The sequence below is a fragment of the Hordeum vulgare genome, chromosome 1H, assembly GCF_904849725.1.
Source record: "Hordeum vulgare subsp. vulgare chromosome 1H, MorexV3_pseudomolecules_assembly, whole genome shotgun sequence".
Taxonomy (NCBI): Eukaryota; Viridiplantae; Streptophyta; class Magnoliopsida; order Poales; family Poaceae; genus Hordeum; species Hordeum vulgare.
Window position 1 is genome coordinate 422414279 of NC_058518.1, and position 23803 is coordinate 422438081.

At 46.0% G+C, this 23803-nt stretch overlaps 1 pseudogene; it reads left to right on the forward strand.

The window, feature by feature from the left end:
* Positions 1-22618: 22618 nt before the first annotated feature.
* LOC123399989 lies at positions 22619-23587 on the forward strand (annotated as a pseudogene).
* The last annotated feature ends 216 nt before the right edge of the window (positions 23588-23803 follow it).

A 23803-nucleotide genomic window follows, 5' to 3' on the forward strand; every position in this document is an offset into this window, starting at 1 on the left:
TGAAAAGTCTATAATACCACGTCCGTCCGCCGGAGTGGAGCTGTTGCTGCTAGGTTACGGAGAAGGGCAGTGTCGCTCCAGAGGGAGGGAGGGGTCGCGCCCGAGGGAGGAGAGGAGCAGCGGCAGGAGGCCTATCCACCTGACATGTCAACGGAGACGGCCGCGTCGAGGAGCTGGGGCCGGACGGCGGCGGATAGCTGGAAAATCGACGGCCGGTGAGCGAGGGAAGGGCCGGGAGCGGCGACATCAAAGAGAAGGGCCGAGAGGGGCGGCGGTGGATGGAAGGGCAGTGGTGGGGGGAAGGACCGGGAGCGGCGGCGACATCAAAGAGAAGGGCCGAGAGGGGCGGCGGTGGATGGAAGGGCAGTGGTGGGGGGAAGGACCGGGAGCGGCGGCGACATCAAAGAGAAGGGCCGAGAGGGGCGGCGGTGGATGGAAGGGCAGTGGTGGGGGGAAGGACCGGGAGCGGCGGCGACATCAAAGAGAAGGGCCGAGAGGGGCGGCGGTGGATGGAAGGGCAGTGGTGGGGGGAAGGACCGGGAGCGGCGGCGACGGAGGGAAGGGCTGCGACGATAGAGGGAAGGACCGGGAGCGGCGACGGCGGAGGGAATCGGGAGCAGCTCGATTCGATTTTCTGCAATGGGACGAGGGGTTAGGCTCAGTGGCAAACTAATTGTAATATGTGCGAAAACCAGGGGCAATGGGCTATACCCCTTCGCTTCTGCTCATCCCCAGCTTTTTTACATTGCAAAGGGGACTCTGATGAAAATATGTTAAGCTAGCTTATACAAAATCGAGTTCTTTTGGGCTTTTGACTTATTTTGATAACAAGCTGAAATAAGCTGGAAAAGAACTGGCTAATCTATGCCCAAAGCTCTCTCATTTCGAGCTTGTACTCAAGCTCTTCGTCGACATGCACGCACCGTCGCATTTGCAGTCTTGACCATTCCGTTTCAATTGATCAAAGCATGTGCTGTACATGAAGTGCTTCAGGTGCAGATAAAGCGCTTGATTGCTTGTTTGTGTTACAATTGATCAGGGCATATACTCCGGAGCCCATACTGAGATATACGTACAAAGTAATAAAATGTACTCCAGGTTGCACATGCACTAGTCGACCGTATTCATGGGGCTAAATGCATGCCATGTGGCCACTAACGTGGTTAATTAAAAGGTGATTGATACTACATGCCAGGAGTATTGTAAGCCATAAAGACCAATAGCAGTTAAGAAAGAACAGAAGGGGAGTCGTGTGTACTTGGAGAAGAAGAGGAAGGTGTGAAGTTAAGGAGTAAGCTAGTGTGTTCAGTTTGGTCCAATGGCAGCTAAGAAATAAGGAGAAAGTTGGCTAACCATGTGCGATGGAATGCCTAGATCGACTTCTATAAAAGTAATGGAGATGATACCGAAGGGTGTTTCAAGATCCAGCAAGAAGTGGCTAGGTGGTTGTCAGCACCGTACCATATAATATCATGTATTGCTTTGCGCGTGAAATTCATTATCTCTTTCTAGATACTGGGCATTAGAGGCATAGGGAACCTATTTACACCTATTTTAGGAGGTGTGACTTGACCAGACCGGTTAAGTAGCTCTACTTGCGGAAGATTTGTATCCGGGCCAGATTAGTAGACACTACTGATGCAGAGGCTAGAATCCTCTTTCACGTTCAACGACCAGGGTACCCAAAATTTTAGGGCTCTCAAGCTTTGTCATGCGCCGTTCGTGGGACTCAGCAGCTGATACTATGAGTGCTTCGGGAGGATGATTGCCACAAAGAGCGTCTCCAGCAGCTAGTCTGTATTGTCACCTATATTTCTTGGTCCAGTTCATGTACATGATTACACACCCTCTGCAGTAATCCCTACAGTCTACTTGTATGTAGTTCAATTAATTCTTAGGTCATGCTTGAATTTACTTTAGCTAGCAATTCACTCAGGGCCAGAGCTAACATTGGGTCACGCCCAGGGCCGCAACCAGCCGGCCCGCAAAAATCATATAAAGGCTCCCGTGAAACTTTTTTATGGGACCGTCAACATTTCGGCTGAACAAATTTCGTAAATTCACCCTGCAATTATTTGCGGGACGCGTTTGCAGGATCTGTTCCACGGGGAAGGGTCGACGGCACCGTAAGTTTTCCTTAGCATCAAATAAATTAGACATTTCAATAATATGGATCAAATGAAATCGTAATATAAATTCAACATACAAATATATAAATGGTCCGAAAATCAATTCACAATACAACAATAGTTTACAATACAACAAATATTCAAATTCAAATAATTATTACAACACCAAATTGTTCAAATTACACAGGAACAAAGATGAACACAAATGGGGATCTATCTTCCCCAGAGCTGCCATCGATACTCGATAAGATCATTGCCGGAGTTGGTGGTGCGAATCACGGTTCTTGATTTTTTGGCAGTCTCAAGAAAAGCATTGATCTCATCTGCATCCCTGACATGCTTCACACATTTACCAACATTATTATAATTGTACTCCAAGTACAAACCCCTCTAATCCTCAATAATCATACTGTGTAAAATAACACAAGCAATCATGATGTTTCTGAGATTTTTTTTATCCTAAAAGCGAGCAGGACGTCAAACAATGGCAAATCAAGCTTGCAACGCACTAGATACCCTCTCAATATCCTTTCAGCAAGCTTCTTGTGCTTGGGAAAAAAAATTGTGCTTCTTAACTTTGGGGTCACGAATGGTTTTCACAAATGTTGATCATGAAAGATAAATACCGTCAGCAAGATAGCATCCATGATATAGTCACAGCCATTAATGGTACAGTTGTAAACCGGAGCTTTACCACTCGCATTATCAAGGTCCTTGGTGCAACGACCAAGATGCGGTCCTTTCCGATCAGGGGGTCGAGGCCCCCGAATAGGAAAGAAGTGCATCTAAGCGTTTCGCAAGCAAGTAAACATAGCACATAATAATAATTACAGTAGACAATCTGGGATTCAACTGTCTTCTTATTAATAATACAGAGTACAACGCAGATACTAACAAGGTAGTTCCGATACGGACTACAAAACAGGAAAAATGCTATGCTACCCGCTGCAGGCCCACGATCACGACCACGGCTCAGTCCTCTGGATAGTTCACGTAAAGGTGATCTGTCTCCTCGTCGTACTGCCACGCCAGCTGGGTGCCGTCGGGATCATCTGTCTCTGGGGTACCTGTACCTGCTGGAAGTTTCGGAGGAATCCGTGAGCCACGGGGACTCAGTAATCTAGGACCTTGGTGCCAAATCTAGTCACGTTATTTGGGTGAGGAAGGGATGATGTGTTTCAGGCTGCTGCAACCTATGATCAAATAAGTGGCTAACTTACGCAAAAGTGAAGTGAAAGTGGTCTACGCTAACGATCGAGAATACCTGATCAGAAAGTGATCCTGAACACCTACCTACGGCATTCATAACCCCACCGTGTTCCCGACCAAAGAGAGATCTTCGAAGGGACAGTCACGGTTACGCACACAGTTGGCATATTTTATTAGTTTATGTTTAAGTTCTCTAATACCGGATGTTAACAAAATATTCCAAGTTGCCACATAACCGCGGGCACGGCTTTCCGAAAGATTAACCCTGCAGGGGTGCTCCAACTGGTCCATCACAAACGAACACAGGCCGCAAAGGCATCCTCTATCACGAATCTCGTGATCTCGTCGGATTCCTTAGAGGAAAACCTCAACTCTGGGGAAAACCAAAGCTTCACCGGGATTCCTATATGCAAGATATACCGCTAAGGTAAGACAAGGCTAGCAGGACCTCCCAACGTGTCGACGACCCCGATAAGAGCCGCGTATCTCAGTCTCACGACACGCCGGATGGAACTAGCTACAGGTACCAAACCTCAAGTTTCCTTGTGGTGGCCCCGCAGGCAGACCAGTTTGGACCAACACTCATGAGGAGCACTGGCCCGGGTTGTTGATTAAGAAACCTCGGGGTAGCTACTCCCTATGCAGATTATTATTAAGTGATTAGCAAATTAACACCAAAGTTGGGTCCTGCCGGACAAGCCTTAACACTACGCGATTTATCAAGGGGGTCCCCATAACAACCCCGAACGTGTTAGGAGCGATCGTTATGGAATCAAACACCGGTAACCGGTAACTAAGGCGCAAAACGGAACAAGACACCCGACAAAAGGCTAGGCCTCCCGTCATTTACCAACTATATAGGTGCATTAAATAAACAACATAATTTAATATAATGAAATCAAGCTCATGTCACCAATGAGTTTAAAACACCTGCAACTAACAATGCTAACATCAGTAGCTGAGCAAGCCTACCTAGCCATACAAGTTTGCTAGGAAAGAGTACGGTGTTTAGGCTCTTGGCATGTGAAGAGGCAATATAATTTCAGTGGTAGGCAGCGAGCAATTTGACATGGAATCGAAACTAACATAACAAGTCTAGAGATGGGATCAAGGTCATATCATCTTGCCTGTGATATCCTCAGCTTGGAATGGTTCTGGATCGTCCTGCACGTACTCTCCTGACTCCACGTATTCGTTCTCCGCTCCCGGTGCTACCCAACATAAGAATAACAGCCAATGAATAGCAACACCACAAAATGCAACACTCACATGATGCATGAGATGAAAGTTGAGCATGCAACACTATTTCTATCACTAGCACAAGCAAAATAAACTACAGCAAGTTTCTGGACAGAACTTTGCACTAACTATTTGGACATGCATGGGAATGATATGAACAGATGCAGCTCGTAAAAACGGTGCAAAACCATATAAAGTACATTGCAAACGGAGCTACGGATCAACGGGAATCAACGATACAAGAATGAAGCTCTACGTGAAAGATTCAACACCACACACACATTTGGCACAAATCTGGTATTCCCAGGTAGCCAAGACATGTAATAACCCAACATGAATGAAATGGAACAAGGTAGAACACCACAACAACAATTAAGCACAAACTTTGACCAAAATGTCAAAACTACATAATCTGCCAGTTTCTGCATCTTAGCTGTTTGTGAGCAACATGCAACATAGCTACAGGTCTTCAAATATGACAAATAATATATGTGGCTGTTGCCAACCAAGAACACTACAAGCCCCAGCAAGAATAAAAGCAAAAGGAATTAAACTCTAGAAGATACAAGGCCACAAACTTTCTCAAAACCATCAGATCTCAGGGACTTAGTGAAAATTCCTGCACCTGAGTTTCTGTTTCTGTTCTGAAGCTTTTTTACAGCAATCAAAACACAAGCTACTGGACTCCAAATGACTTGAAAATTTACAGGAAGATTCACAAACATACCAGGTTCAAAATACTAGCACTGAACTAAGTCCAGTTATCAACAGAATGACCAGCACATCCTCATCTATAGGGGAAGAAAATGTTTCCAGCATCCCAGACTTAGTGAAATTTTCAGAGTTCAAAAATCTGGAATTTTCCAGCCACATGCCCACTTTTCTAGGCATAGTTTGCACACACATGTCACCAAGAGGTGATTGACACCACTATGGTGTTGAGCACAAACCCCTACTACTAACACACAAAGATCCATGCCCTTGGGCTCCTCCTGTTCCATGGTATCAAGGACCAAACTTCTCACAAAACTGTAAATGCCACTCCATAAGGTATTATTCTAAGATGTCAATTACCTAGGTGAGTTTTATGTGCACAATGACAAGTGTCATGGGGGTTTGAACCCCATGTTTGTGTCATGCACATCAACAACACCCACACCCATATCTCAATATTACTAGCATCAAGCACATCACAATATGGCTCTATGCTAACAAGAGAGTATGCACACCCCCACATATGGGCATGTGATGGTACACACTCTCACATGCATTACTAGGATCACCCTAGGAATCATGTCATCCTCAAAGTGCAACCCCCACAACAATCTACCATAGCTTAACTAGGAATCCCCACCTACACATTTTATGATGGCAATAAACACTAGAATAAGCTCACACACACAATTATATGTGGTGAGGGAGGGCACCCCTACATTCACACACACCTGCACAAGGCCACCATCATGAGGACAACTAGCACCCACATGCACTAGCCTAGCAAGGCACACAAGTAAGATCACAAATATACACACACTTTTACCACATCACACCTCAAGCACCAACTCACAAGCACCTAGACCCACACCACTACTACCATCACAAATCTACTCCTACTCCTCCAACAAGTAACATGGAAGGAAAGAAATACATAGGCATAGATTCACACCACTACTACCATCACAAATCTACTCCTACTCCTCCAACAAATAACATGGGAGGAAAGAAACACATAGGGCAAAGTATCCCATGAGCTGGACATGGAGTTGCACACATAGCAAGGAAAAATAACTGCAAAACAGAAAGAAAAAAAATAAAAGAAAAAGAATCTGGGGCTCACTGGGATTCGAACCCCAGATCCCCTAGTGCAACAACACCACGCACACCACTGCGCTGCTGCATTAGCTGTTAACAGGTGAAGGAAAAACGCAGGGTAAGCTTGCCTGCAGGTCACTGAGCCGAAAAACAAAACAAACTAAAAAAGGTGCCGAGGGGGGGACTCGAACCCACGCCCTCCTACAGGCACATGCGATGATAGTGCTACCACTACCATCAGGCTACGGATCGAAGTCTGGCTATAACAGGAAGGAAAAAAACAGAAAAGCCCTCTCCACTGCAGAGGAGAGCCCCGCCGGCAGCCGAGCCAGAGAGAGCTGGCGGCGCCTCTCTCGTCCACCTACGACAGGGGGAACTCTTGGCGGGGGACGCGGGAGCCTCAGGGATCCCATTCCCGCCCTGAGCACGGGAAAAGGTGCCCTCTTGGCTACCCGGACTGCACCGGCGTTTCTGCTGCTACGGCAGTACTGCTAGACTGGAAGCACGGCGACGGAGAACTCCGGCTGCCCGTCGAGCAGCTGCTGCTACTGCGCCACTAGGCTTACCCGACGCTACCCTGCTGCTGCGGCTCGCTAGCAACGCCCTACTACGCTACTGCGTCTTGCCTCTCCACTCAACAACGCACGCACGAGCTCAACACAGAACTACGACTAGCTGGAGCCGACGAGGGAGAAGGAAGGACGAAGGAAGGGGAAGGCGCCTCACCTTGGGGAAGGAAGTAGGGAACCCACGGCGACGAGACGACGGAGAGGGAGGGGCGAACTGCTGCTGCTAATGAAGAAGAGGAAGAAGACCCCTGGACCGAGGCGATGACGGGGTCCTGGCCGTCGTTGAGGTCGCTCCTCGACCTCAGCGATGGCGGGAATGGAGCGCGGGGAACCGCCCCGAGCCCCTGGACATGGCCACCGGTGCCGGAGACGACGGAACGGCGGGGTTGACGGCAGCGGCGCTGCACTCTCTCTCTCTGCTACTTCTACAGAAGCTTACCAGGGGAATAAAGAGAGAAGGGGGAAGGTGGCGGCGCTGGGGAGAAGGAGAGGGAACCCTAGGGCGGAGGAGGAGGACCTGGGCTCCTTATATGGTCTCGGGAGGCGAGCTTGAGCCGCCGGATTGAGGGGGAGGTGATCGGGAGGTGGAGCTTTGGTCGTACTGCGTGACGTCGGGAGGAAGAAGAGACTCGACGAGCGGGCTGCTGGAGCGAAGAAACTTGGGCTAGGGAGGGAGAGCTACTGGGCCAGCAACGGGAGGAAGCCCATGCGGCGCCGGGGGGAGAAGAAAACGTTGGGGCCTTCTAATTGGATTTAAAACACACAGGAAAGAAAAAGATAAAACACAAGATAAGCTACTGGGATAAAAATCAAAAGGAAATACCTCCTGGTCATAAGGAATTATGGCCCATTAAAATAAAATAGGAAAGCAATATTTGGAGCCATTTGAAATAAATGCAAAACAGTAATTAATTTACTGTTTTGGGTTTATTTGCACCTTTAAAAATCAAATAACAAGTCAGCAAAAATACACCTCCTCATAATCACAATTTCCTCTAACCACCAGACATTTTAGAATAACTTTTGGGAAGAAGGAATTTTGACATGAGAAAATAGGAGGGAAAAGGATTTAAAATAGCTAAGAGCTTTTGAAATGCCTAGCACTCACTCCTACCCATCACACACCAACATCACATGAGCATCAACACAAGATATTACCAAACCACAACATCACACCTAACAAGATCACATGCATTCATATCACCACAATACTAACTCCTAGTAAGAACATATCCCAACATAAACATGACATGCAATCATAAGGTAAGGCAAGGAATGAGATGGCATGGATGCATGCATGCTAATGCAAAATAGGAGGTGACACATGAAATCATACATGCATAGCAACTCTCATGACAAAGTCAAGATGGTCCCACATGGAAGGTTACAAAAAGAAAAAGACTTACACTTGGGGCATTACACTTGGCCACCTGTCCAATTCCTTTTAATACGTGCCCCAATCTCTCTTATTTCTGGCTTGCACTCGAACTCTTAGACATGCATGAACCGTCACATTTGTAGTCGCAAACCTTCCGTTTGTTTTTTCTAAAAGCATGAAGACCCTCGTCTCTCCATTTAAACGATACATGCAGGCATTTTATTAATTATTCATAAAAAACTTACAAAGTACTATATTGACAACTTGTGTCGCTACTTCTATCCACTTGTTGAAGGGGCGCCGATAGTCCGAGCCTAATACCAAACAAACCTCGTACCTAAGCCTAACATCTAAAACCGAAGGCCCCAACCAAGCCATATATCTGGTCTGAGACACACACCAGTTCGGCGCACTCTCAGAGGCAACCGCCGTCGTCTTCCATCGACCCATCTTCCGAACTGATACTGATGACGCAACCTAGCCAGGTCTGCCATCGACGCCACCACGACGCCAGACAACACCTTCTTCCTACGCGAGTCTGCCTACACACATCGAACGCCGAGACTCCATTGTGCCCTGCTGTCGAGATCCACAGTCGTCGATGCGTAAGATGAAACACCGCTCCACCAAAGATGTTGTCCGCTGGTCCCTCGAGCCCATGCACACCTCCAAGACCGACGCAAGAGCGCCACCGTCATCCGATATACCAATCTAGGGTTTTCCTCGAAGGTAACAGATAGAGGTCTGGAACTTCTCCATGGCGATGTCTTCAAGAAGAGAACGACACAGAAAAGCGCCGTCATCATCGGCCTTGGCATCTAGCCGAGGGTAAGGTTTTCACTCATATCTGGTCAAAGAACCTCCATCAAGTCTTGTGCATGGACCGCCGTCATCAAGTCTTGTGTATGGGGCATTCATTATCTCCTTGTAAATACTGGGCATTGGAGGCATTGGGAATCTATTTACATCTATTTTAGGAGGTGCAACTTGACTAGACCGGTTAAGTAGCTCTACTTGGAGACGATTAGTACCCGAGCCAGATCAGTAGACACTACTGATGCAGAGTCTAGAATCCTCTTTCACATCCAACGACCAGGGTACCCAAGATTTTAGGGCTCGAAAGCTTTGTCATGCAGCGTTCGTGGGACGTCTCAGCGGCTGAAACTATGAGTGCTTCGGGAGAACAACTGACCAAAGAGCGCACTGTGCGTCTCCAACAGCTAGTCTATATGGTCGTCTATATTTTTTTGTCCAGTTCATGTACATGCTTACACACCCTCTGCTTAATCCCTAGAGTCTGCTTGTATGTAGTTCAATTAATTCTTTGATATGATCATATAGTCTTAGGTAATGCTTGAATTTACTTAAGCTAGCCATTCACTTAGGGCCAGTGGCGGATCCAGGATTGTCTGACGCTCCGGATGAGAAACAAAGGGCTAAAAACTATCTAGAAAAAACTCTAGTTTCAAGGCATACTAAAGTCAATCTATGTTTGATAATTAATAAGAAACCAAACATAATATTCAATGAAAGCATTTGTTTCATGATGGGTTGACAATAAAGCAAGACAAATCAAAAGAAAATATGTAGCACAGATAGATGATACAAAAGATTTATACCAAATCAAAGGATTGGTTGATCTGAGCTTACCATGACCACATCTTCAATAGCAGAAACTAAACCTTCAATCATCAATTTCGAAATGCAAATCTGTGCATAATATAGCAGGTAAAATAGTTAATAATAGATGCAAAATGTGAAAACTTACTTCTAGGACGAGGCAAAACCCCTTTATGTGTGCAATAACCTTGAAATCGCTCAATGACCATGCTTGTGTACTCAAAAAATCTCTTACTGATGAACAACACTTGACAACAGCAACAACCACTAATTGTAACTGATGGGCAAAATAGTGTATATAATGAGCATAAGGATTTTCCTCCAAGATCAATCTCTACAACCCACGAAATTCTCCTCTCATGTTTGAAGCCCCATCATAACCCTGTCATCTCAAATTAGACATAGATAAGCCAAGATTGCCAAACATACCATCTAAAGTTGCCTTCAAAAAAGTTCTAACAAAATAATGACATATCAAACAATATGTCATATACAAAATAATGGAATATCAAACAATATGACATCTACAAAATAACAAAAAATCTAAAAAAACAAAAGTTCTAACAAAATAAAAAAGGCACAAAAAAGGCTCACCACCTTGCTGGCTCCGACGCGGCTGCAGCCGGCCAACCGCGCTCACTGCCAGTCGGGGTCATCGGCTTGCCGCCTCGCCCCCTCGCCGGACCCTAGCGGAGCGGGACATGCAGCAAGCGGCGGGGGCAAATTGAAAGAAGGCAGTCAGGGGCGCACGAGCGACGGGGCCTGGGGGTGGCGGACTGGCGGGGGCCGTGGGCAATGCCGGCGAGGCGGCGACGGGCGACTGGCGACGCAGCAGCGGGGGTACGGGGCGACGAGTTAGGATTCACGCAGCGCAGGCGCAGCGCGCAGGGTCGGGGAGCCAGGATGGGAGGCTTCACTCGCTCGCCTCTGCTCTCACCTCTCGGTGGATCGGAGCACGTCGAGACAAGGAGGCAAGCCTGTCTGGGCTTCAATTGGGCTGCGCCCTAGGCCGTTTTTAAAAATTATTGGCCCCTCAGGCAGTGGGTCCGATGAATGGTATGACTAATTTGGGTCTATTGTACGTAACTTTTCCCTACATTTCTGCAAGAGTCTGTTTCCAAGACTTGAACCCATGAGCTCATGATCACAAGGCAGCAACTTTACCACTGCAACAAAGTATGGGTTATATATATGAAGTAAAAGTATATATTAAAATGTTCTTTGATATGTGCATCCAATGAATTTTTTTGATGAGATATGACTCACGTTTCTTTGATAAAATTAACGGTTAAAATTAGACATAGAAATATGAAGTGGCTTTGTATTAGTGAATGGAGGGAGTACCAGTTTCCTCCGTCACTTCTGTGCGGAGTTCCTTATATATCTGTGATGTATTCTTCCGTTTCTAAATATAAGTCCTTTTAGAGATTTCATCATGAACTGCATACATATGTATATAGACATATTTTGGGGTGTAGGTTCATTCATTTTGTTTCGTATGTAGACCGTAATAGAATCTCTAAAAAGACTTATATTTAGAAATGGAGGAAATATTTGTTTTCTTGCAATATATGCATATTGAACATAACATTGTACCGTGACTTGTTGTCACGTTTCCCTCTCTCCCGGTTGGATCTTTTTCTTAGAGTCCAAGGCTGTTTAGATAGGAGATAGAATTGGTTAGGGTTTGTTTATCTTTTTATCTTTTCTTCTGTTTCTGATTCTGCAACAACTCTGTAAACGTCTATAAGAGGATTTTCTCGTACGATTAATATATACCCAGGCGGGCTCTCCTTGGAGGGTTGAGACGCTTTATCAACTTCTACATGGTATACAGAGCCCATCTCTTCCAGCACATCTAGCAAGCTTCCCCCATGGCGTTATCCTCCACCTCCACAAACACCTTTAGCCTAAACACCCAAGTCTCCGAGAAGCTTACCCGAACCAACTTTGTTCTATGACATGCACAAGTGCTATCGCAGATTCAAAATGCGGCCATGTACGGTTACCTAGACAAAACCTTCCCCGAGCCCTCCAAAACCCTCACCACCAAAACCTCTGATGGCATGGAGCAGATAATCATCAACCCTGAGTACATGATCTGGGCGCGGGAAGGTCAGCAAGTCCTCGCCTACTTGCTGAACAATCTCTCAAAAGAGGTGCCGATCCAAGTTGCATCTCATGAGAAGTCTCATGTGATGTCGACGGCCATTACGAGCATGTTCACCTCCACCTTGCGTTCACGCATCAACAACCTCCGTCTCAGCGCCACCAACACACACAAGGGGACCCAATCCGCCGGTGCCTACTTCGGCCACACGTGGGATCTCGCCGATGAGCTTGCCATGCCTGGAGAAGCCATCATCGACGACCAGCTGCTCTCCTTCATCATCGCTGGCCTTGACATGGACTACCAGCCCATCATCTCGGCGCTGGATGTCCGTGTTGAGTCACCCTCCATTGATGCTCTTTTCTCTATAGTGAGTAACTTTGATCAACGAGTTGAACTATTCCACAGCTCGAGCGCAGGAGGCCTCAAATCCTTTGCCAATCTGGCGGGGAATGGCCGTGGCGGCGGTTTCGATAGGGGCCACCCTTGTAATGGAGGTCAGGGCAGCGGTGGCCTGGCCTAGGCGGAGGCGGGCGCGGTCAGAACGACTACAACAACAACTACGGTGGCCACAATGGTGGATATGATGGCAGTCACCCAATGGTGGCCATGCTGGCGGCCCCAACAATGGTGGAACACCACCCATCAAGGCAACGACGGCTATGGAGGTGGCTACCGTGGTCAATCTGGCGGCGGCTATGGCGGCAGCCATGGCAATCATGGTGGAGGTGGCGGCTACAACGGCGGCTACAACAACAACTATCAATACCGCAACAACAACAACTTTGATGGTATTTGTCAAATCTGCAAAAAACGTAAACATATTGCAAAAGATTGCAACTGACGCTATGGAGAGGATAACTCTAGGAAGCAGAAAGTAGCTGCGGCTATTGACACCTCCTATGGAGTTGACACAAACTGGTATGCTGATACGGGTGCCACCGATCACATAATCGGTGAACTGGAGAAGATCACCATGCATGAGAGGTACAATGGCAATGAACAAGTCCGCAACACCGACGGTGCAGGTATGGAGATTAGTCATGTTGGTCATTTAGTTATTAAAACCCCTCACAAAACCATTCATCTCAACAATGTCCTTCATGTACCTAGCACTAGTAAAAGTCTCCTCTTTGTCCATCGCATTGCTCTTGACAACAACGTTTTTCTAGAATTTCACCCCTTTTTCTTCTTGATTAAGGATTAGATCACGAAGAGAATACTCTATCGTGGTAGATGCGTGGATGGACTCTGTCCGTTGATTCCCAAGTTCAGGAGACTCAATAACAAGTGCTCGGTGTCATCAAAATTTCTTTAGATAGATGGCATCGTCATTTAGGCCACCCCGACTTTTCTACTGTTCATCAAGTTCTTAGTAAAAATAAGCTCTCATCTGTTGGTGAGCATAGTTCAGAAACTATTTGTGATTCATGTCAGAAAGCTAAAAGTCATCAATTTCCATACCCAGTCTCCACCAGTGTTTCTGTTAAACCTTTGCAACTCATTTTTGATGATGTGTGGGGACTAGCCCCCTCCTCTATTGATAGGAACACTTACTATGTGAGTGTTATTGATGACTATAGCAAATACACATGTATTTATTTGCTTAAGAATCGTTCTGATGTGTTTCAAGTTTTTCATAACTTTGAAGCTCTTGTCGAACGTCAATTCAATAGCAAAATCATCGCCGTACAATCTGATTGGGGCGGTGAATATGAAAAACTTAATTCCTTTTTTCAGCAAATAGGAATTTCTCATCATGTCTCTTGTCCCCATGCTCACCAACAAAATGGATCGGCTGAATGTAAACACAGGCACATTGTTGAAGTGGGCCTTGCTCTCCTTGCTGCCGCATCCATGCCACTAAATTTCTGGGATGAAGCCTTCCTAACAGTTGTTCACCTTATCAATATCTTACCTACTCGTATTATCAACAATGAAACTCCCACTGAATGGATCTTAGGTACCAAACATGTTTATACCTTGCTTCCTGTTTTTAGTTGTGCTTGTCGGCCTAACCTTCGTCCCTATAATCCACGAAAGCTCATGTTTCATTCCACTCAATGTGTATTTCTCGGTTATAGTGCTAAAGATAAAGGGTTCAAATGTCTTGATGTCTCTAGTGGTCGTGTTTACATCTCTTGTGATGTTGTTTTCGATGAAACCCAATTTCCCTTCGCAAAGCTTCATCCCAACGCTGGTGCCTTACTTCCCAAAGAAATACTTTTGCCCCCTTCACATCTTTTTTTTGAGGGTGATAACAACTGCAATGATTTAACTTTGTCTAACTCCTCTAATCCTATGAATGAGTGTACCGCTGTAGAAAACAGGGAAGAAAAGAGTGCTGAAAATGATGCAAATCTGGTGCCAATAGACTCATATTTTATGTTTCCACCAGCACCCCTATGAGACCCTGCTGCGGGATCTCCATCGGGTCAGACTCCCATGCAATCTGCCCCGGGATCACTGCTGTCAGGTCAGGCGGGCCAGGAGATCTCCATCGACTACCGCGCTGCAACCAAACGAGGTGCGCCACTCCCCGCCTCGGTCCGATTCTCCTGCACGCTTCTCCAGACCCAACAGCCCGACTATCGGGCGCGACTTCACCACCCCCGTGTCTCCTGATGCGGGGCCCTCTGGTCCCCGCGTTGTGGTGTCTCCTGCTGTGGGGCCTTCAGGTGCCGGCGCTGCCTCAGGTGGATCTTCCTCGGCATCTGAGGCGCCTGGATCACCTACGCCATCACCCACCACGGCCTCTCTGAGTTCTTATCCATCATCATCTCCTCCCACTGCACCAACACCACCATGGGCATGGCTTCAACGAGGGATTACAAATCGTATCAATTATAGAAATATTGCTAAGTTCATTTTAGCATGCTTGTCAGGTGAACACCGTACTGTTCATGAGGCTCTTGGTGACACTTCTTGGAAACAAGCAATGGACGAGGAATTTTCAGCACTTCAGAAAAACAAGACATGGCACTTGGTTCCTCGTCCACCAGGTACAAATTTAATTGACTGCAAGTGGGTCTATAGAACTAAACGCAAATCAGATAGTGCCATTGATCATTATAAGGCAAGACTGGTAGCTAAGGGGTTTAAGCAACACTATGGTATTGATTATGAGGACACTTTCAGCCCTGTTGTTAAAGCTGCTTCTATTCGTCTAGTTTTATCCATTGTTGTTTCCAAGGGATGGAGTCTTCGCCAGCTACATGTGCAGAATGCGTTTCTTCATGGTGTTCTGGAAGAGGAAGTGTATATGAAATAACCTCCTGGGTTTGAGGATAAGAATTCACCATTTCATGTCTTTAAGCTTGATAAAGCTTTGTATGGACTAAAACAGGCTCGCAGAGCATGGTACTCTCGTCTCAGTACAAAGATGCAGTAACTGAGGTTTGTGCCGTCAAAATCTGACACTTCCTTGTTTATTTATAACAAGTTCAAGACATCCATGTTTATTCTCATATATGTTGATGATATTATTGTAGCTAGTTCCTCTAATGATGCAATAACTGGCTTGCTTAAGGATTTAAGTTCAGAATTTGCTCTGAAGGATCTAGGGGAGTTGCATTTCTTCTTAGGAATTGAGGTAAAGAAAATCAAGGATGGTATTCATCTCTCTCCCAAGAAAAATATGCAAATTCTCTGTTAAATAGTGTCGGCATGAAGGATTGCAAGTCATCACCTACACCTTTGTCCAGCTCAGAATCATTAACTCTGACTCAAGGAGAACTCCTGAATGAGGAAGATAATACAAGTTATAGAAGTATTGTTGGTGCTCTTCAATATTTTACCTTGACTCGACGTGATATATCATTTGCAGTAAATAAAGTTTGTCAGTTTTTGCATGCACCCACCACTGCACATTGGACAACAACAAAGCGTATTCTCGGGTATGTGCAGAATACAACCAGTCTTGGTTTACTTTCACAAAATCTTCATCTACTCATATTAGTGCCTTTTTTCGATGCGGATTGGGCCGGTTGTCTTGATGACAGAAGATCCACTGGTGTGTTTGCAATTTTCTATGGACCAAACTTAATTTCATGGTGTGCCAAGAAACAAGCAACTATCTCAAGGTCAAGTACAAAGTCGGAATATAAAGCATTAGCAAATGCAACAGCTGAGCTGATTTGGTTACAATCTATGTTGAAGGAACTTGGAGTTCAACAAACTTTGCCTCCTTGTCTTTGGTGTGATAATCTTGGTGCTACATACTTCTCTGCTAATCGACTGTTTCATGCCAGAACTAAACATGTTGAAATAGATTTTCACTTCGTCAGAGAACGAGTTGCAGACAAGCAGTTAGGAATCAGATTTATTCCCTCCAAGGATCAGCTTGCAGATGGGTTTACAAAAGCATTGCCAGCTAGAATCTTTGAAGAGTTCAAGCGTAATCTCAATTTGCGCAGTTGTGATTAAGGGAGGATATTGAACGTAACATTGTACCGTGACTTGTTATCGCGTTTCCCTCTCTCCCGGTTGGATCTCTTTCTTAGAGTCCAAGGTTGTTTAGATAGGAGATAGAGTTGGTTAGAGTTTGTTTATCTTTCTATCTCTTCTTATGTATCTGATTCTGCAACAACTCTGTAAACGCCTACGAGAGGCTTTTCTCGTACGATCAATATATACCCACACGGGCTCTCCTCGGAGGGTTGAGACGCTTGATCAACTTTTACAATGCACACCTTCTCTGTTGGACTATCTATTTGTTGTTCCAAAAAGAAAAATGATTTAACAGAAGATATTGCATATTGCACGAAGTCTGGTGGCATGTGGATCTATGTCTAAGGGCCAAAATGTGGTTGACATGGAGTCTGTATCAAGATTCGAGAGAGAATCTCATAAGCGTTCTCTGATTGTGACTTATGTCATCTCTCTAGTGTTTATGATTCCCACATAAAAGGAATGGCACTTGTGGCATTATGAAGGTCCTCGGCCAAACTGTCCAATTCCTTTTAATTTTGTCTCCAAGCTCTCTTATTTTCAGCTTGCACTCAGCTCTTAGACATGCCTGTGTTAGATAAAACGAGATCAACGAGACACGAGAGACACGGATTTTTACGTGGAAACCCTTGCGGGAGAAAACCACGGACGCACGAAGGCGCAATCACTATGAGGGTGGAGTATTACAAGCACGAGACGACATGCCGTCTTTAGGTGCGACTACATGGAGTATATATGAGGGGCAATACATGAGAGTCCTTGGAGGACAAGTAAACGAGTTGTAGTTGTACGCGTCGGTACCAACGCAAAGGCCCACACCGTTTGTACTACGTCTAGTCCAATACGGTAGAATTTGGATCACAATTTAACAATCTCCACCTTGAGCCAAATTCCCTCCAGTAGTCGAAGAAAGTGAATGACTCCATCCAAATCAGCTTAAACACCTTGTGCGTCAAAGTCCATAGGACTAGTGAGAAATACCAACTAAGCCTGAGCAAAGCTCAAACTTATTGGTAGGAACTAGCTTTGTCATCATATCAGCTGGATTATCATGAGTACTTATCTTGCATTCCTTCAAATCACCTTTAGCAACAACATCTCGAACATAGTGAAATCTGACATCAATGTGTTTTGTTCTCTCATGATACATTGGATTCTTTGTAAGATATATAGCACTTTGACTGTCAGAAAATATGGTAGGGCAAGATGAATCTCCACAAAGCTCAGTGTACAAACCTCTCAACCAGATAGCTTCTTTGCATGCCTCAGAAATAGCCATATACTCGGCATCAGTAGTGGAACAAGCTACAATAGACTGCAAAGTTGCTCTCCAACTCACAGCACAACCACCAATGGTGAAAACATAACCTGTGAGCGATCTTCTCTTATGCAAATCACCAGCAAAATCAGAATCGACAAAACCAACAAGTCCATCTCCAGTTTTCCCAAACTGTAAATAAGCATTAGAAGTACCTCACAGGTATCTAAAAATCCACTGAACTGCATTCCAATGCTCTTTTCCAGGATTAGCCATGTATCTACTAACAACACTCAGTGCATAAGATAAATCCGGACGAGAACAAACCATGGCATACATAAGTGAACCAACTGCACTCGAATAGGGAACTCTAGACATGTACTCAATATCTGCATCTCACTCAGGACATAAGGCTGATGATAATTTGAAGTGTGCAACTAACGGAGTACTTACTAGCTTGGCATTATGCATATTAAAACGACGAAGAACTTTATCAATATATCCCTTCTGACTGAGATATAATTTTCCATATGGTCTATTTCTGGATATTTCCATGCCAAGTATTTTCTTTGCTGCACCCAAATCCTTCATCTCAAATTCATTACTCAATTGCTTCTTTAGTTCATCAATCTCTGACATGCTCTTTGCAGCAATTAACATATCATCAACATAAAGGAGCAAATAAATAGTTGAACCATTGACAGTTTTCAAATAAACACAGCTATCATAATTAGACCGTTTGAAACCTTGAGAGAGCATAAAGGTGTCAAATCTCTTGTACCACTGTCGAGGGGATTGCTTCAATCCATAAAGAAATTTCTTTAACTTACAGACAAGCTTTTCTTTTCCAGGAATAACAAAACCTTCAGGTTGTTCCATATAAATATCCTCTTCCAATTCTCCATGTAAGAATGCAGTTTTAACATCCAATTGTTCAAGCTCAAAATCATTCATGGCAACAATACTAAGTAAAGTGCGAATAGAGCTATGCTTCACAACAGGAGAAAAGACATCGTTATAGTCAATACCTGGAATTTGGCTATAACCTTTAGCAACCAACCTTGCTTTATATCTTGCCTCATCATTAGGAGAAACACCTTCCTTTATTTTGAAAACCCACTTGCAACGAATAGGTTTCTTCTCTCTAGGTAATCTTATCAAATCCCAAGTGCCATTCTTTTCAAGTGATTCCATCTCATCATGCATAGCAGTCATCCACTTATTACTATCACCGGAAATAATAGCCTCGGAATATGAAGAAGGCTCAACATTACCTTCAATTTCTTCTGCAACAGATAAAGCAAAAGAAACAATATTGCACTCCTCAATTGACCTCTCAGGTGCATTAATACCCCGCCTAACTCTGTCACGTGCGAGATTCCAACTGGGTGGAACAACAAGCTGATTTGGAGTGACATGTTCATCATCAAAGACGGGTTCATCATATGCATCAGCATTTTCCTTATCAGAAGTATCACCTGAATCAATAACATGCTCCACCTGAACAGTAGGCTGCTGAACAGTAGACTGGTGTTCACTCTCAATTGGAACATTAGTAGATGCAACATCATGTAACATAGCAGATTCATTAAAGATAACGTTCCTGCTAATAACAATCTTTTGTGTTTCAGGATTCCACAATTTAAAACCTTTAACACCAGATTTGTAACCAAGAAAGATGCACTTAACAGCCCTAGGCTCCAACTTCCCATTATCAACATGAGCATAAGCAGTGCAACCAAAAACTCTCAACTGTGAATAATCAGCAGGTGAACCAGACCATACCTCAACTGGAGTTTTCTTATTAAGAGGAATAGATGGTGAACGGTTGATGAGATAACAAGCAGTGGAAGCGGCCTCAGCCCAAAAACGCCTATGCAAACCTGCATTGGACAACATGCAACAGGCTCTAGAAATAATGGTCCTGTTCATACGCTCAGCAACACCGTTTTGTTGAGGAGTATAAGGAACGGTGTGGTGTCTGACAATGCCTTCAGACTTGCAATAATTCCCAAATTGCTTAGAACAGAATTCCATACCATTATCAGTGCGAAGTATTTTTACCTTCTTTTCAGTTTGTCTCTCAATCATAATCTTCCACTCCCTAAAAGCTGAGAAAGCTTGCCATTTATTCTTCAAGAAGTATGGCCAAACCTTTCTCGAATAATCATCAATAATAGTCAACATGTAACGAGCACCACCTAATGACCTTTTGCGAGATGGTCCCCATAAATCAAAATGCACATAATCAAGAATACCTTCAGTTGTATGAGTGGAAGTGTTGAATTTCACCCTCTTGTGCTTGCCGAAGATACAATGCTCACAAAATTTCAATTTACCAGTTTGATATCCCTTAAGAAGACCTCTCTTATTTAACTCTGCCAAACCAAGTTCACTCATATGTCCAAGACGCATATGCCAAAGGTTAGAAGCATCACAACCAGAATTCTTTGAAATAACTGGAGTAGCGTTACCTGAAACGGTAGAACCTCGAAGCTAATAAAGACCATTGGTCGAACTTAAGTCACCTTTCATCACAATGAGCGAACCTTTGGTGACCTTCAAAACGCTATCTTCACCTGAATACTTGTACCCCTTTGCATCAAGGGCACTCACAGAGATAAGATTTCTCTTCATCTTCAGAATATACCGAACATCTGTCAAAGTTCTGATTGTGCCATCAAACATCTTGATTCGAATAGAACCAATGCCTTCAATCTTGCATGGTGAATTATCAAAACCCAAAACGGAACCAGCAGCAGTAGTAGAATCAAAAGTAGTAAACCAATCTCTATGCGGGCACATATGAAAAGTACACGCAGTGTCAAGTACCCACTCATCATTGGTCTCAACACATCCAGCAATAACAACAAGAGCATCATCAGAACTTTCATCACGAGCAACATTAGCAGAATTTTCACCTTGTTTGTTACCTTTCGGTTTATACGTACCATTCCTCTTTTCCTTGTTCTGCAACTTGAAACATTCTGAGATGTCATGCCCGTCTCTCTTGCAATACCTGCAAGATTGCTTCTTGTCTCTGGATTGCGACCGGCCCCTCTGGCCGTTCTTACTTTTGCCATGGTTTCCATTATGTGAGTTCTTCTCCTTTGTCCTGCCACGAACAGATAATCCCTCGGCTTGGGATGAACTTGAACCATCATGAGGCACCATTAATTTCATCTTCTCCTTAGAGTTCAAAGCTTCATAAACTTCATTAAGCGTGAGAGTATCACGACTGTATAATATGGTGTCTCGAAAATTGGTATAAGAACTTGGCAGCGAACAAAGTAACATTAAAGCAGTATCTTCTTTATCATACGTAACCTCCATTGCAGCTAGATCGGATATGATCTCTTTAAATTCTGAAATATGAGTCAAAACGTTACCTCCCTCGGGTAACCTGTGAATGAATAATTTTTGCTTCAGATGCATCTTGCTGGTGAGATCTTTAGTCATGCAAATCCCTTCCAGTTTTAACCATAGAGCGGCGGCAGTTTTCTCGCTCAAAACTTCCTGCAAAATATTATTATGCAAATGGAGTTGAATTTGTGACAAAGCCTTACGATCCCTTCTTTTATCCTCAGCAGTCCAATCCTCAATTCTATTCTTTTCAAAATTATCCAGTGCATCATCATAGTCGGCCTGCGCCAACAACGCCCGCATCTTGACTTGTCACAGCGTAAACCTTGTGTCACGATCCAGCAACGGAAGATCATACTTCATGAATGCCATGAGTAGATAAATCTGTATACACAAAGTAGTACAAGCCGGCAAAAAAATTCTTGATAGAATTAATATGCGGAGCAAAGAACTAAGAATAGTAGCACCTGGTAACTTCGGTAGATGTAGCAATTTGAGGAAAGAAAACAAATCTGATTACTACTAGTAACCTTCACGTGAGAGAGAGATTGACGGGATGCTGACTTCCTGTGCGTGCTGATGGATAGATGGATCGGTCAAAAAATCTCAAAGCAGGAGCAACAGCCTCGCGTTGGCAGATGGAGCAACAGTAGCTTGTGGACCAGAGTAACAGCGGCGGCTCGGTACTCGAGCAGAACTCGGCTTCTGGCCAAGTCGACGCAGCACGCAGCAACAACTCGACGATACAGCGGAATAGCGCACGGCTTCTTGCGGCTGCAGCGGCTCTGCTTATGACGCAGCGAATGGCGACAGCAGCAGTAGTCGAACTCGGCTTCTAAATCGATCCGGCTTCGGATCGATCGCTAGGTCGCGTCCGGCGGCCAGACACAACCCTAATCTCTCGTCTCAAACAAATCTCGTATGTGTAAAACCTCAGCTCTGTATACCACTTCTCCCCTAATAATAAAGCGACGATCGCTTCTGCCGTACGTCGTCGGCGTTTTTGCAAAAAGACCCCTGCGTTTTTCGGTATTCAACCCGCAGTACATTTCTAAGTTAAAAACGTTTCGGATTTAATAACCCCCTTCATCTCCCGCACCCACGAGCAGCCCCTGATCTGCTCCCCGCCCCGCTCCTCCCACCGGTCGCCGGCCCCGATCGACGCCGGATCCCGCCGCCGGCGAGCTGCCGAAGCCGTCGCCCCCAGCCCTACCTCCTCCGGAGCTCCGCCCAGATCCGAAGCGCCGCCCCCGCGAGCAGCCGCACCGCCCTGCCTCCTGCGCCTCCCTGCTCTCCCTGCCTCTCCTTGCGCCGCCGCAGCTCGCGCCGGCAGCCGCCCCTGCCGCGCGCCTCGCCTGCCAATCCCTCCGGACGCCGCAGCCGCCTGCTCGCCAAGCACCTCCGCCCCGTCGCGCCCTGGATCGGATCCAGATCGACCCGCCGCCGCCCTGGCGTTGACCGCCTCTGTTTTGTGCCTGTGCCATGCGGCTGTAGGTCCTCCTAGCTCAAGCGTTCGGCTCGATTCGGTCCGTGTCCGTATCCGTGACGACAGCCGACGTTTGGTTTCCCCGACAGTGCAAGGGCGGGCACGTGGCCTGCGGCCGCTGCCTGGGGGGAGCCCTGTGCGGAGTGCGGCGGCGCCTTCGACGCCCGCAACGCGGCGATGGACGCCGTCGTCTCCTCGACCACGGCCGACTGCGACCACGCCGGCTGCGGGCGCTACGTCACCTACCACGACCTCGCCGGCCACCGCGGCGAGTGCCCGCACGCGCCCTGCGCATGCACGGTCCCCGGCTGCGCCTTCGCCGGCCCGACACCGGCGCTCCTCGGCCACCTGACCAACCCTCCACTCGATGCCCGTGCACAGGGTGCAGTACGGCAAGGTCCTCGTGCTCCAGGTGCCGGCGACGCTGGAGCCGCGGGGCCTGCTGCTCGGGGACGAGGACGGCCGCACGTTCCTCATCGTCGTCGGCGCGCTCGGCGCTGGCGCGGCCGTGTCGGCGGTGTGCGTCAGGGCGGAGGCGGTGGTGTGGCCGCGGTACACGCTCAAGGTGTGGGCGAGCAAGCCGGCGCCGGCGCCGAACCGGAAGTGCAAGGCCGACACCATCATGGCGGAGATCGAGGTGACGAGCAGCACGGCGCCAAGCGCCGTCGCCGTCGAGGAGCTGGCGTACCTGGCGGTGCCGCCCAAGTTGCTGGTTGGGGCAGGGGCGTCCCGCCGGATGTCTCTCAAGATTCGCATAGACAAGTTCACCTTCTGATGACGCTTAGTCCGCTGGTACTTTTTACTAATGCAGGGTTTATGTTAGTTTGGAAAGGGTCTCGTGCATTGCAATTTGAAGATGATGGAATTTGGTTGCAGTTCAGTATAGTACAGTAGTACTTCAACATCAGACCAGGTGCTTTGCAAATTTCTAACGGTGAAAACTGTTTCGTGGCCGTTGGATTCGATGTCTAGATGTTTGAAATTGTAGCATTTCTTAATACAGTTGTGCATTGTGTGAGGGTTCATAACTTTTGTGCTTCAAGAATTTACATTTGCATTTGTGATCTGGGTCTTACTGTAGGTCAAGCGGAAATTGTGATTTGTGGTCTTTTGAGTCACTTATTTCGTGACAGAGGGGTACATATTAGTACCTGCATATCAAATGAATAGCCAAATGTTTA